A 10976-nucleotide genomic window follows, 5' to 3' on the forward strand; every position below is an offset into this window, starting at 1 on the left:
CCTTCGGTAGCTCAGCTGGTAGAGCGGAGGACTGTAGGCTTCGTTCCCCTGGAAATCCTTAGGTCGCTGGTTCAACTCCGGCTCGAAGGAGTGGGCTTTTGTTTCCTCGGTTACACGCTCTTCTTTAGAGCGCCCGCTCTGGCCACCGCCATGTTTCCCTCCATTCGTGCGAGACTGGCCGCTGGAAGTCTGCTGCATTTAAAGCACCGCTTGCCACTACTTTCATCTACCACACCTGTTTCCAAGTACCTAGGCCGCAGTTTTCGCCTGTATAGGCAGAGTTCCTTTCTCTTCACCCTGCCGCACTCACAGCGTAGACATCTAGCTATGGATCTCAGGCTTCGGAAGTGGCATTTCTCACCCTGATAGCGGGGCGCCTTTGTTCTTAACAGAGACCGGCCGTAGCTATGTCCCCAAGCCGTCTCCGTTTTTGTTTTGCATGGGGCAGAGGTGCCGCGGGGACGTAGTTTCTGGTGGCAGGGAGTGGGCTAACGTGGGGGGGGATAGGAAAGGCCCTTTAGTGGCTGAGTCCCTTGTCCTTCAGGCTCAACCGATTGTGTGCGCAGCTGACGGCGGGCTATTATGCTCCCTGTTGTAGCAATGTATGCGTTTCAGTGGTTTGCTCTCTCTTTGTCCATCTTTCCCCGGCGTCACAGAGCTGAGTTTATGGAGTAGTGTGAGGGAGCGGTTCATTTCTTTCCGTTTTGGGCTTTTGTCCATCCCATTGGTAGAGCTGGGATTGCTTTGGGCAACCGTGACTGCACATAGTGTGTAAAAGGCTTCTAGCGGAGAATTGCTACAAGCCGGATCTGGCGGACTTTCTGGCAAGGAGCTGCCGGGCTATGCGTAGATAATCCGAAGCTTTGCTGTCCTTGGCCTAGGCGGGCAGGGAGGCAACTCGTCCCCTTTCCTTTGCAGTTTTTGCTCTTCTTGTTGTCATGAGCAGAGGCGTTAGGTGTGTGTGGGAGTGCAAAGCCTGGGCGTGTGTGAGTTTCTGTGATGGTCTCTGGCAAGGTGTATTTGCTTGAAAGGCAAGAAAGGGGAGCAGCGTTCTTTGCTATGCCAGGTGTCCTTGTTGAGCGGAGGTCCTTTCCGAGGGGGTGTGCAAGCATAAAGGTAGTTGTTTTGCGGTGTGAAGCGATCGCTGGATGGGGTTTGCGCTGAGTTGACAGGACGTGGCGGAGAAGGGGGGTCTCGTGGTGTGGGCATGGGGAATTAGCTCAAATGGTAGAGCGCTCGCTTCGCATGCGAGAGGTAGCGGGATCGATGCCCACATTCTCCAGGCTGTTGGTCTTTCTCATTTTTTTATCCCCATCCGCCTGCACCATTTATGTCTGCGCAGAAAGGAGCGTTGCGGTCCGCTCTTGGCTTTGCGGTAAGCCTTTTGTCCTGAGGGAGCAAAAGGGGCAACTTCTCTTTCTGGAGTGTGTGTGTGTGAGAGTTCTTTTCTGTTGCCAGTCGCTTTGTGTTTGTTTTTCCTGAGGTAGGCGTGGGAGGCCGAGTCGGGTGTGAAAGGGTACGAGCGGGAATGTGTCCATTATTGAGGAAGGGGAAGGGGAATGGATTGTGAAAATGTTGTGGTTTAAAAGGCCCCGTTGAAGACAGGCAGGAGGCCCTGAACATGTTTTCCATTGCACCACCGTCCCTATTCTGAGTGGGAATCAGGGCTGGGGTCCCAACATTGTGCTGCGCGTGCTTGAGACAATCCCGGGACTCTTGCGGGTCAGCGGGAGGATGCGGCGTCCCGGCTAGCAGGCAGGGCTAGCGTCGCGCCCCCTGCGTTCCGTTCTTACCTTGCGGCCTTGTCTTCGTGCCATGCCTGTCAGGGAGCCTTTGAGCGGTAGCTGTGTGCGGGCTTCCCGGTAGGTGAATTGAGGGTAAACTAGGCGGCTACCCAGCCCCCGGGGCAGCCGTGAGGATGAAGGGCTAGGTGTGTGTCGCTTATTCCTTTCAAGGGCTGGGCAGAGGCAAGCCTATAATTATGCGTTAGTGCCAGTGGCAGTTCTGCCTGACACCTTGAGTGACTCGTGTCCCTTTACTCCTGTCTTCCTTTGGTAGCTCAGCTGGTAGAGCGGAGGACTGTAGGCTTCGTTCCCCTGGGAATCCTTAGGTCGCTGGTTCAACTCCGGCTCGAAGGAGTGGGCTTTTGTTTCCTCGGTTACACGCTCTTCTTTAGAGCGCCCACTCTGGCCACCGCCATGTTTCCCTCCATTCCTGCGAGACTGGCCGCTGGAAGTCTGCTGCATTTAAAGCACCGCTTGCCACTACTTTCATCTACCACACCTGTTTCCAAGTACCTAGGCCGCAGTTTTCACCTGTATAGGCAGAGTTCCTTTCTCTTCACCCTCCCGCACTCAGAGCATAGACATCTAGCTATGGATCTCAGGCTTCGGAAGTGGCATTTCTCACCCTGGTAGCGGGGCGCCTTTGTTCTTAACAGAGACCGGCCATAGCTATGTCCCCAAGCCGTCTCCATTTTTGTTTTGCATGGGGCAGAGGTGCCGCGGGGACGTAGTTTCTGGTGGCAGGGAGTGGGCTAACGTGGGGGGGGATAGGAAAGGCCCTTTAGTGGCTGAGAGTCCCTTGTCCTTCAGGCTCAACCGATTGTGTGCGCAGCTGACAGCGGGCTATTATGCTCCCCGTTGTAGCAATGTGTGCGTTTCAGTGGTTTGCTCTCTCTTTGTCCATCTTTCCCCGGCGTCACAGAGCTGAGTTTATGGAGTAATGTGAGGGAGCGGTTCCATTTCTTTCAGTTTTGGGCTTTTGTCCATCCCATTGGTAGAGCTGGGATTGCTTTGGGCAACCGTGACTGCACATAGTGTGTAAAAGGCTGCTAGCGGAGAATTGCTACAAGCCGGATCTGGCGGACTTTCTGGCAAGGAGCTGCCGGGCTATGCGTAGATAATCCGAAGCTTTGCTGTCCTTGGCCTAGGCGGGCAGGGAGGCAACTCGTCCCCTTTCCTTTGCAGTTTTTGCTCTTCTTGTTGTCATGAGCAGAGGCGTTAGGTGTGTGTGGGAGTGCAAAGCCTGGGCGTGTGTTAGTTTCTGTGATGGTCTCTGGCAAGGTGTATTTGCTTGAAAGGCAGGAAAGGGGAGCAGTGTTCTTTGCTATGCCAAGTGTCCTTGTTGAGCGGAGGTCCTTTCCGAGGGGGTGTGCAAGCATAAAGGTAGTTTGTTTTGCGGTGTGAAGCGATCGCTGGATAAGGTTTGCGCTGAGTTGACAGGGCGTGGCGGAGAAGGGGGGTCTCCTGGTGTGGGCATGGGGAATTAGCTCAAATGGTAGAGCGCTCGCTTCGCATGCGAGAGGTAGCGGGATCGATGCCCGCATTCTCCAGGCTGTTGGTTTTTCTCCTTTTTTCATCCCCATCCGCCTGCACCATTTATGTCTGCGCAGAAAGGAGCGTTGCGGTCCGCTCTTGGCTTTGCGGTAAGCCTTTTGTCCTGAGGGAGCAAAAGGGGCAACTTCTCTTTCTGGAGTGTGTGTGTGTGTGAGTTCTTTTCTGTTGCCAGTCGCTTTGTGTTTGTTTTTCCTGAGGTAGGCGTGGGAGGCCGAGTCGGGTGTGAAAGGGTACGAGCGGGAATGTGTCCATTACTGAGGAAGGGGAAGGGGAATGGATTGTGAAAATGTTGTGGTTTAAAAGGCCCCGTTGAAGACAGGCAGGAGGCCCTGAACATGTTTTCCATTGCACCACCGTCCCTATTCTGAGTGGGAATCAGGGCTGGGGTCCCAAAATTGTGCTGCGCGTGCTTGAGACAATCCCGGGACTCTTGCGGGTCAGCGGGAGGATGCGGCGTCCTGGCTAGCAGGCAGGGCTAGCGTCACGCCCCCGGCGTTCCGTTCTTACCTTGCGGCCTTGTCTTCGTGCCATGCCTGTCAGGGAGCCTTTGAGCGGTAGCTGTGTGCGGGCTTCCTGGTGGGTGAATTGCGGGTAAACTAGGCGGCTACCCAGCCCCCGGGGCAGCCGTGAGGATGAAGGGCTAGGTGTGTGTCGCTTATTCCTTTCAAGGGCTGGGCAGAGGCAAGCCTATAATTATGCGTAAGTGCCTGTGGCAGTTCTGCCTGACACCTTGAGTGACTCATGTCCCTTTGCTCCTGTCTTCCTTCGGTAGCTCAGCTGGTAGAGCAGAGGACTGTAGGCTTCGTTCCCCTCGGAATCCTTAGGTCGCTGGTTCAACTCCGGCTCGAAGGAGTGAGCTTTTGTTTTCTCGGTTACACGCTCTTCTTTAGAGCGCCCACTCTGGCCACCGCCATGTTTCCCTCCATTCGTGCGAGACTGGCCGCTGGAATTCTGCTGCATTTAAAGCACCGCTTGCCACTACTTTCATCTACCGCACCTGTTTCCAAGTACATAGGCCGCAGTTTTCACCTGTATAGGCAGAGTTCCTTTCTCTTCACCCTCCCGCACTCACAGCGTAGACATCTAGCTATGGATCTCAGGCTTCGGAAGTGGCATTTCTCACCCTGATAGCGGGGCGCCTTTGTTCTTAACAGAGACCGGCCGTAGCTATGTCCCCAAGCCGTCTCCGTTTTTGTTTTGCATGGGGCAGAGGTGCCGCGGGGACGTAGTTTCTGGTGGCAGGGAGTGGGCTAACGTGGGGGGGGATAGGAAAGGCCCTTTAGTGGCTGAGAGTCCCTTGTCCTTCAGGCTCAACCGATTGTGTGCGTAGCTGACGGCGGGCTATTATGCTCTCCGTTTTAGCAATGTATGCGTTTCAGTGGTTTGCTCTCTCTTTGTCCATCTTTCCCCGGCGTCACAGAGCTGAGTTTATGGAGTAGTGTGAGGGAGCGGTTCATTTCTTTCCCTTTTGGGCTTTTGTCCATCCCATTGGTAGAGCTGGGATTGCTTTGGGCAACCGTGACTGCACATAGTGTGTAAAAGGCTTCTGGCGGAGAATTGCTACAAGCCGGATCTGGCGGACTTTCTGGCAAGGAGCTGCCGGGCTGTGCGTAGATAATCCGAAGCTTTGCTGTCCTTGGCCTAGGCGGGCAGGGAGGCAACTCGTCCCCTTTCCTTTGCAATTTTTGCTCTTCTTGTTGTCATGAGCAGAGGCGTTAGGTGTGTGTGGGAGTGCAAAGCCTGGGCGTGTGTGAGTTTCTGTGATGGTCTCTGGCAAGGTGTATTTGCTTGAAAGGCAAGAAAGGGGAGCAGCGTTCTTTGCTATGCCAGGTGTCCTTGTTGAGCGGAGGTCCTTTCCGAGGGGGTGTGCAAGCATAAAGGTAGTTTGTTTTGCGGTGTGAAGCGATCGCTGGATGAGGTTTGCGCTGAGTTGACAGGGCGTGGCGGAGAAGGGGGGTCTCCTGGTGTGGGAATGGGGAATTAGCTCAAATGGTAGAGCGCTCGCTTCGCATGCAAGAGGTAGCGGGATCGAAGCCCGCATTCTCCAGGCTGTTGGTCTTTCTCCTTTTTTCATCCCCATCCGCCTGCACCATTTACGTCTGCGCAGAAAGGAGCGTTGCGGTCCGCTCTTGGCTTTGCGGTAAGCCTTTTGTCCTGAGGGAGCAAAAGGGGCAACTTCTCTTTCTGGAGTGTGTGTGTGTGTGAGTTCTTTTCTGTTGCCAGTCGCTTTGTGTTTGTTTTTCCTGAGGTAGGCGTGGGAGGCCGAGTCGGGTGTGAAAGGGTACGAGCGGGAATGTGTCCATTATTGAGGAAGGGGAAGGGGAATGGACTGTGAAAATGTTGTGGTTTAAAAGGCCCCGTTGAAGACAGGCAGGAGGCCCTGAACATGTTTTCCATTGCACCACCGTCCCTATTCTGAGTGGGAATCAGGGCTGGGGTCCCAACATTGTGCTGCGCGTGCTTGAGACAATCCCGGGACTCTTGCGGGTCAGCGGGAGGATGCGGCGTCCCGGCTAGCAGGCAGGGCTAGCGTCGCACCCCCGGCGTTCCGTTCTTACCTTGCGGCCTTGTCTTCGTGCCATGCCTGTCAGCGAGCCTTTGAGCGGTAGCTGTGTGCAGGCTTCCCGGTGGGTGAATTGAGGGTAAACTAGGCGGCTACCCAGCCCCCGGGGCAGCCGTGAGGATGAAGGGCTAGGTGTGTGTCGCTTATTCCTTTCAAGGGCTGGGCAGAGGCAAGCCTATAATTATGCGTAAGTGCCTGTGGCAGTTCTGCCTGACACCTTGAGTGACTCGTGTCCCTTTGCTCCTGTCTTCCTTCGGTAGCTCAGCTGGTAGAGCAGAGGACTGTAGGCTTCGTTCCCCTCGGAATCCTTAGGTCGCTGGTTCAACTCCGGCTCGAAGGAGTGAGCTTTTGTTTTCTCGGTTACACGCTCTTCTTTAGAGCGCCCACTCTGGCCACCGCCATGTTTCCCTCCATTCGTGCGAGACTGGCCGCTGGAATTCTGCTGCATTTAAAGCACCGCTTGCCACTACTTTCATCTACCGCACCTGTTTCCAAGTACATAGGCCGCAGTTTTCACCTGTATAGGCAGAGTTCCTTTCTCTTCACCCTCCCGCACTCAGAGGGTAGACATCTAGCTACGGATCTCAGGCTTCGGAAGTGGCATTTCTCACCCTGGTAGCGGGGCGCCTTTGTTCTTAACAGAGACCGGCCGTAGCTATGTCCCCAAGCCGTCTCCGTTTTTGTTTTGCATGGGGCAGAGGTGTTGCGGGGACGTAGTTTCTGGTGGCAGGGAGTGGGCTAACGTGGGGGGGGATAGGAAAGGCCCTTTAGTGGCTGAGAGTCCCTTGTCCTTCAGGCTCAACCGATTGTGTGCGCAGCTGATGGCTGGCTATTATGCTCTCCGTTGTAGCAATGTGTGCGTTTCAGTGGTTTGCTCTCTCTTTGTCCATCTTTCCCCGGCGTCACAGAGCTGAGTTTATGGAGTAGTGTGAGGGAGCGGTTCATTTCTTTCCGTTTTGGGCTTTTGTCCATCCCATTGGTAGAGCTGGGATTGCTTTGGGCAACCGTGACTGCACATAGTGTGTAAAAGGCTTCTGGCGGAGAATTGCTACAAGCCGGATCTGGCGGACTTTCTGGCAAGGAGCTGCCGGGCTATGCGTAGATAATCCGAAGCTTTGCTGTCCTTGGCCTAGGCGGGCAGGGAGGCAACTCGTCCCCTTTCCTTTGCAGTTTTTGCTCTTCTTGTTGTCATGAGCCGAGGCGTTAGGTGTGTGTGGGAATGCAAAGCCTGGGCGTGTGTGAGTTTCTGTGATGGTCTCTGGCAAGGTGTATTTGCTTGAAAGGCAAGAAAGGGGAGCAGCGTTCTTTGCTATGCCAGGTGTCCTTGTTGAGCGGAGGTCCTTTCCGAGGGGGTGTGCAAGCATAAAGGTAGTTTGTTTTGCGGTGTGAAGCGATCGCTGGATGGGGTTTGCGCTGAGTTGACAGGGCGTGGCGGAGAAGGGGGGACTCTTGGTGTGGGCATGGGGAATTAGCTCAAATGGTAGAGCGCTCGCTTAGCATGTTAGAGGTAGCGGGATCAATGCCTGCATTCTCCAGACTGTTGGCCTTTCTCCTTTTTTCATCCCCATCCGCCTGCACCATTTATGTCTGCGCAGAAAGGAGCGTTGCGGTCCGCTCTTGGCTTTGCGGTAAGCCTTTTGTCCTGAGGGAGCAAAAGGGGCAACTTCTCTTTCTGGAGTGTGTGTGTGTGTGAGTTCTTTTCTGTTGCCAGTCGCTTTGTGTTTGTTTTTCCTGAGGTAGGCGTGGGAGGCCGAGTCGGGTGTGAAAGGGTACGAGCGGGAATGTGTCCATTATTGAGGAAGAGGAAGGGGAATGGACTGTGAAAATGTTGTGGTTTAATAGGCCCCGTTGAAGACAGGCAGGAGGCCCGGAACATGTTTTCCATTGCACCACCGTCCCTATTCTGAGTGGGAATCAGGGCTGGGGTCCCAACATTGTGCTGCGCGTGCTTGAGACAATCCCGGGACTCTTGCGGGTCTATCATAACCTTAGTCCCAGATTTGGACCTTAGCGTCCAAAATATGGGGGTTAGCATGAAAAACCTCCAAGCTTAGTTACCAGCTTGGACCTGGTACCTGCTGCCACCACCCAAAAAATTAGAGTGTTTTTGGGCACTCTGGTCCCCCTGAAAAACCTTCCCTGGGACCCCAAGACCCAAATCCCTTGAGTCTCACAACAAAGGGAAATAATCCTTTTTCCCTTCCCCCCTCCAGGTGCTCCTGAAGAGATACACAGACACAAGCTCTGTGAAACTACACAGAGGGACTCCTCCTCTCTGTTTCCAGTCCTGGAAACAAAAAGTACTTTCCTATTCCCCCAGAGGGAATGCAAAATCAGGCTAGCAATCCAACACACAGATCTCCCCTTGATTTCTTCCTCCCACCAATTCCCTGGTGAGTACAGACTCAATTTCCCTGAAGTAAAGAAAAACTTCAACAGGTCTTAAAAGAAAGCTTTATATAAAAAGAAAGAAAAATACATACAAATGGGCTCTCTGTATTAAGATGATATAATACAGGGTCAATTGCTTAAAAGAATATTGAATAAACAGCCTTATTCAAAAAGAAGACAAATCAAAGCACTCCAGCACTTATATTCATGCAAATACCAAAGAAAAGAAACCATATAACTTACTATCTGATCTCTTTGTCCTTACACTTAGAAACAGAAGATTAGAAAGTAGATCTACTTCTCCAAAGCTCAGAGAAAGCAGGCAGGCAGACAAAAGACTCAGACACTCAATTCCCTCCACCCAAAGTTGAAAAAATCCGGTTTCCTGATTGGTCCTCTGGTCAGGTGCTTCAGGTGAAAGAGACATTAACCCTTAGCTATCTGTTTATGACAGGGTCAGCGGGAGGATGCGGCCTAGGCGGACAGGGAGGCAACTCGTCCCCTTTCCTTTGCAGTTTTTGCTCTTCTTGTTGTCATGAGCAGAGGCGTTAGGTGTGTGTGGGAGTGCAAAGCCTGGGCGTGTGTGAGTTTCTGTGATGGTCTCTGGCAAGGTGTATTTGCTTGAAAGGCAAGAAAGGGGAGCAGCGTTCTTTGCTATGCCAGGTGTCCTTGTTGAGCGGAGGTCCTTTCCGAGGGGGTGTGCAAGCATAAAGGTAGTTTGTTTTGCAGTGTGAAGTGATCGCTGGATGGGGTTTGCGCTGTGTTGACAGGGCGTGGCGGAGAAGGGATGTTTCCTGGTGTGGGCATGGGGAATTAGCTCAAATGGTAGAGCGCTTGCTTAGCATGCTAGAGGTAACGGGATCGATGCCTGCATTCTGCAGACTGTTGGTCTTTCTCCTTTTTTCATCCCCATCCGCCTGCACCATTTATGTCTGCGCAGAAAGGAGCGTTGCGGTCCGCTCTTGGCTTTGCGGTAAGCCTTTTGTCCTGAGGGAGCAAAAGGGGCAACTTCTCTTTCTGGAGTGTGTGTGTGTGTGAGTTCTTTTCTGTTGCCAGTCGCTTTGTGTTTGTTTTTCCTGAGGTAGGCGTGGGAGGCCGAGTCGGGTGTGAAAGGGTACGAGCGGGAATGTGTCCATTATTGAGGAAGGAGAAGGGGAATGGATTGTGAAAATGTTGTGGTTTAAAAGGCCCTGTTGAAGACAGGCAGGAGGCCCGGAACATGTTTTCCATTGCACCACCGTCCCTATTCTGAGTGGGAATCAGGGCTGGGGTCCCAACTTTGTGCTGCGCGTGCTTGAGACAATCCCGGGACTCTTGCGGGTCAGCGGGAGGATGCGGCGTCCCGGCTAGCAGGCAGGGCTAGCGTCGCGCCCCCGGCGTTCCTTTCTTACCTTGCGGCCTTGTCTTCGTGCCATGCCTGTCAGGGAGCCTTTGAGCATTAGCTGTGTGCGGGCTTCCCGGTGGGTGAATTGAGGATAAACTAGTCGGCTACTCAGCCCCCGGGGCAGCCGTGAGGATGAAGGGCTAGGTGTGTGTCGCTTATTCCTTTCAAGGGCTGGGCAGAGGCAAGCCTATAATTATGCGTTAGTGCCAGTGGCAGTTCTGCCTGACACCTTGAGTGACTCGTGTCCCTTTGCTCCTGTCTTCCTTCGGTAGCTCAGCTGGTAGAGCGGAGGACTGTAGGCTTCGTTCCCCTGGGAATCCTTAGGTCGCTGGTTCAACTCCGGCTCGAAGGAGTGGGCTTTTGTTTCCTCGGTTACACGCTCTTCTTTAGAGCGCCCACTCTGGCCACCGCCATGTTTCCCTCCATTCGTGCGAGACTGGCCGCTGGAAGTCTGCTGCATTTAAAGCACCGCTTGCCACTACTTTCATCTACCGCACCTGTTTTCAAGTACCTAGGCCGCAGTTTTCGCCTGTATAGGCAGAGTTCCTTTCTCTTCACCCTCCCGCACTCACAGCGTAGACATCTAGCTATGGATCTCAGGCTTCGGAAGTGGCATTTCTCACCCTGATAGCGGGGCGCCTTTGTTCTTAACAGAGACCGGCCGTAGCTATGTCCCCAAGCCCTCTCCGTTTTTGTTTTGCATGGGGCAGAGGTGCCGCGGGGACGTAGTTTCTGGTGGCAGGGAGTGGGCTAACGTGGGGGGGGATAGGAAAGGCCCTTTAGTGGCTGAGAGTCCCTTGTCCTTCAGGCTCAACCGATTGTGTGTGCAGCTGACAGCGGGCTATTATGCTCCCCGTTGTAGCAATGTGTGCGTTTCAGTGGTTTGCTCTCTTTGTCCATCTTTCCCCGGCGTCACAGAGCTGAGTTTATGGAGTAGTGTGAGGGAGCGGATCCATTTCTTTCAGTTTTGGTCTTTTGTCCATCCCATTGGTAGAGCTGGGATTGCTTTGGGCAACCGTGACTGCACATAGTGTGTAAAAGGCTTCTGGCGGAGAATTGCTACAAGCCGGATCTGGCGGACTTTCTGGCAAGGAGCTGCCGGGCTATGCGTAGATAATCCGAAGCTTTGCTGTCCTTGGCCTAGGCGGGCAGGGAGGCAACTCGTCCCCTTTCCTTTGCAGTTTTTGCTCTTCTTGTTGTCATGAGCAGAGGCGTTAGGTGTGTGTGGGAGTGCAAAGCCTGGGCGTGTGTGAGTTTCTGTGATGGTCTCTGGCAAGGTGTATTTGCTTGAAAGGCAAGA

The 10976-nt window shown here is 53.7% G+C and overlaps 6 non-coding genes across 6 annotated transcripts; all 6 read left to right on the top strand.

Annotated features, from left to right (window-relative positions):
* TRNAY-GUA (transfer RNA tyrosine (anticodon GUA)) lies at positions 1-90 on the top strand. The gene is given in 2 exon segments: positions 1-37; positions 55-90. It is a non-coding gene; the product is annotated as a tRNA-Tyr (tRNA).
* A 1958-nt stretch (positions 91-2048) lies between these two features.
* TRNAY-GUA (transfer RNA tyrosine (anticodon GUA)) lies at positions 2049-2138 on the top strand. The gene is given in 2 exon segments: positions 2049-2085; positions 2103-2138. It is a non-coding gene; the product is annotated as a tRNA-Tyr (tRNA).
* Positions 2139-3261: 1123 nt separating this feature from the next.
* On the top strand, positions 3262-3334 carry TRNAA-CGC (transfer RNA alanine (anticodon CGC)). The gene has a single exon. It is a non-coding gene; the product is annotated as a tRNA-Ala (tRNA).
* A 766-nt stretch (positions 3335-4100) lies between these two features.
* Positions 4101-4190, top strand: TRNAY-GUA (transfer RNA tyrosine (anticodon GUA)). Its single transcript is given in 2 exon segments — positions 4101-4137; positions 4155-4190. It is a non-coding gene; the product is annotated as a tRNA-Tyr (tRNA).
* A 1961-nt stretch (positions 4191-6151) lies between these two features.
* Positions 6152-6241, top strand: TRNAY-GUA (transfer RNA tyrosine (anticodon GUA)). Its single transcript is given in 2 exon segments — positions 6152-6188; positions 6206-6241. It is a non-coding gene; the product is annotated as a tRNA-Tyr (tRNA).
* A 3697-nt stretch (positions 6242-9938) lies between these two features.
* On the top strand, positions 9939-10028 carry TRNAY-GUA (transfer RNA tyrosine (anticodon GUA)). The gene is given in 2 exon segments: positions 9939-9975; positions 9993-10028. It is a non-coding gene; the product is annotated as a tRNA-Tyr (tRNA).
* The last annotated feature ends 948 nt before the right edge of the window (positions 10029-10976 follow it).

This window comes from Gopherus flavomarginatus, chromosome 2 (assembly GCF_025201925.1).
Source record: "Gopherus flavomarginatus isolate rGopFla2 chromosome 2, rGopFla2.mat.asm, whole genome shotgun sequence".
Classification (NCBI taxonomy): domain Eukaryota; kingdom Metazoa; phylum Chordata; order Testudines; family Testudinidae; genus Gopherus; species Gopherus flavomarginatus.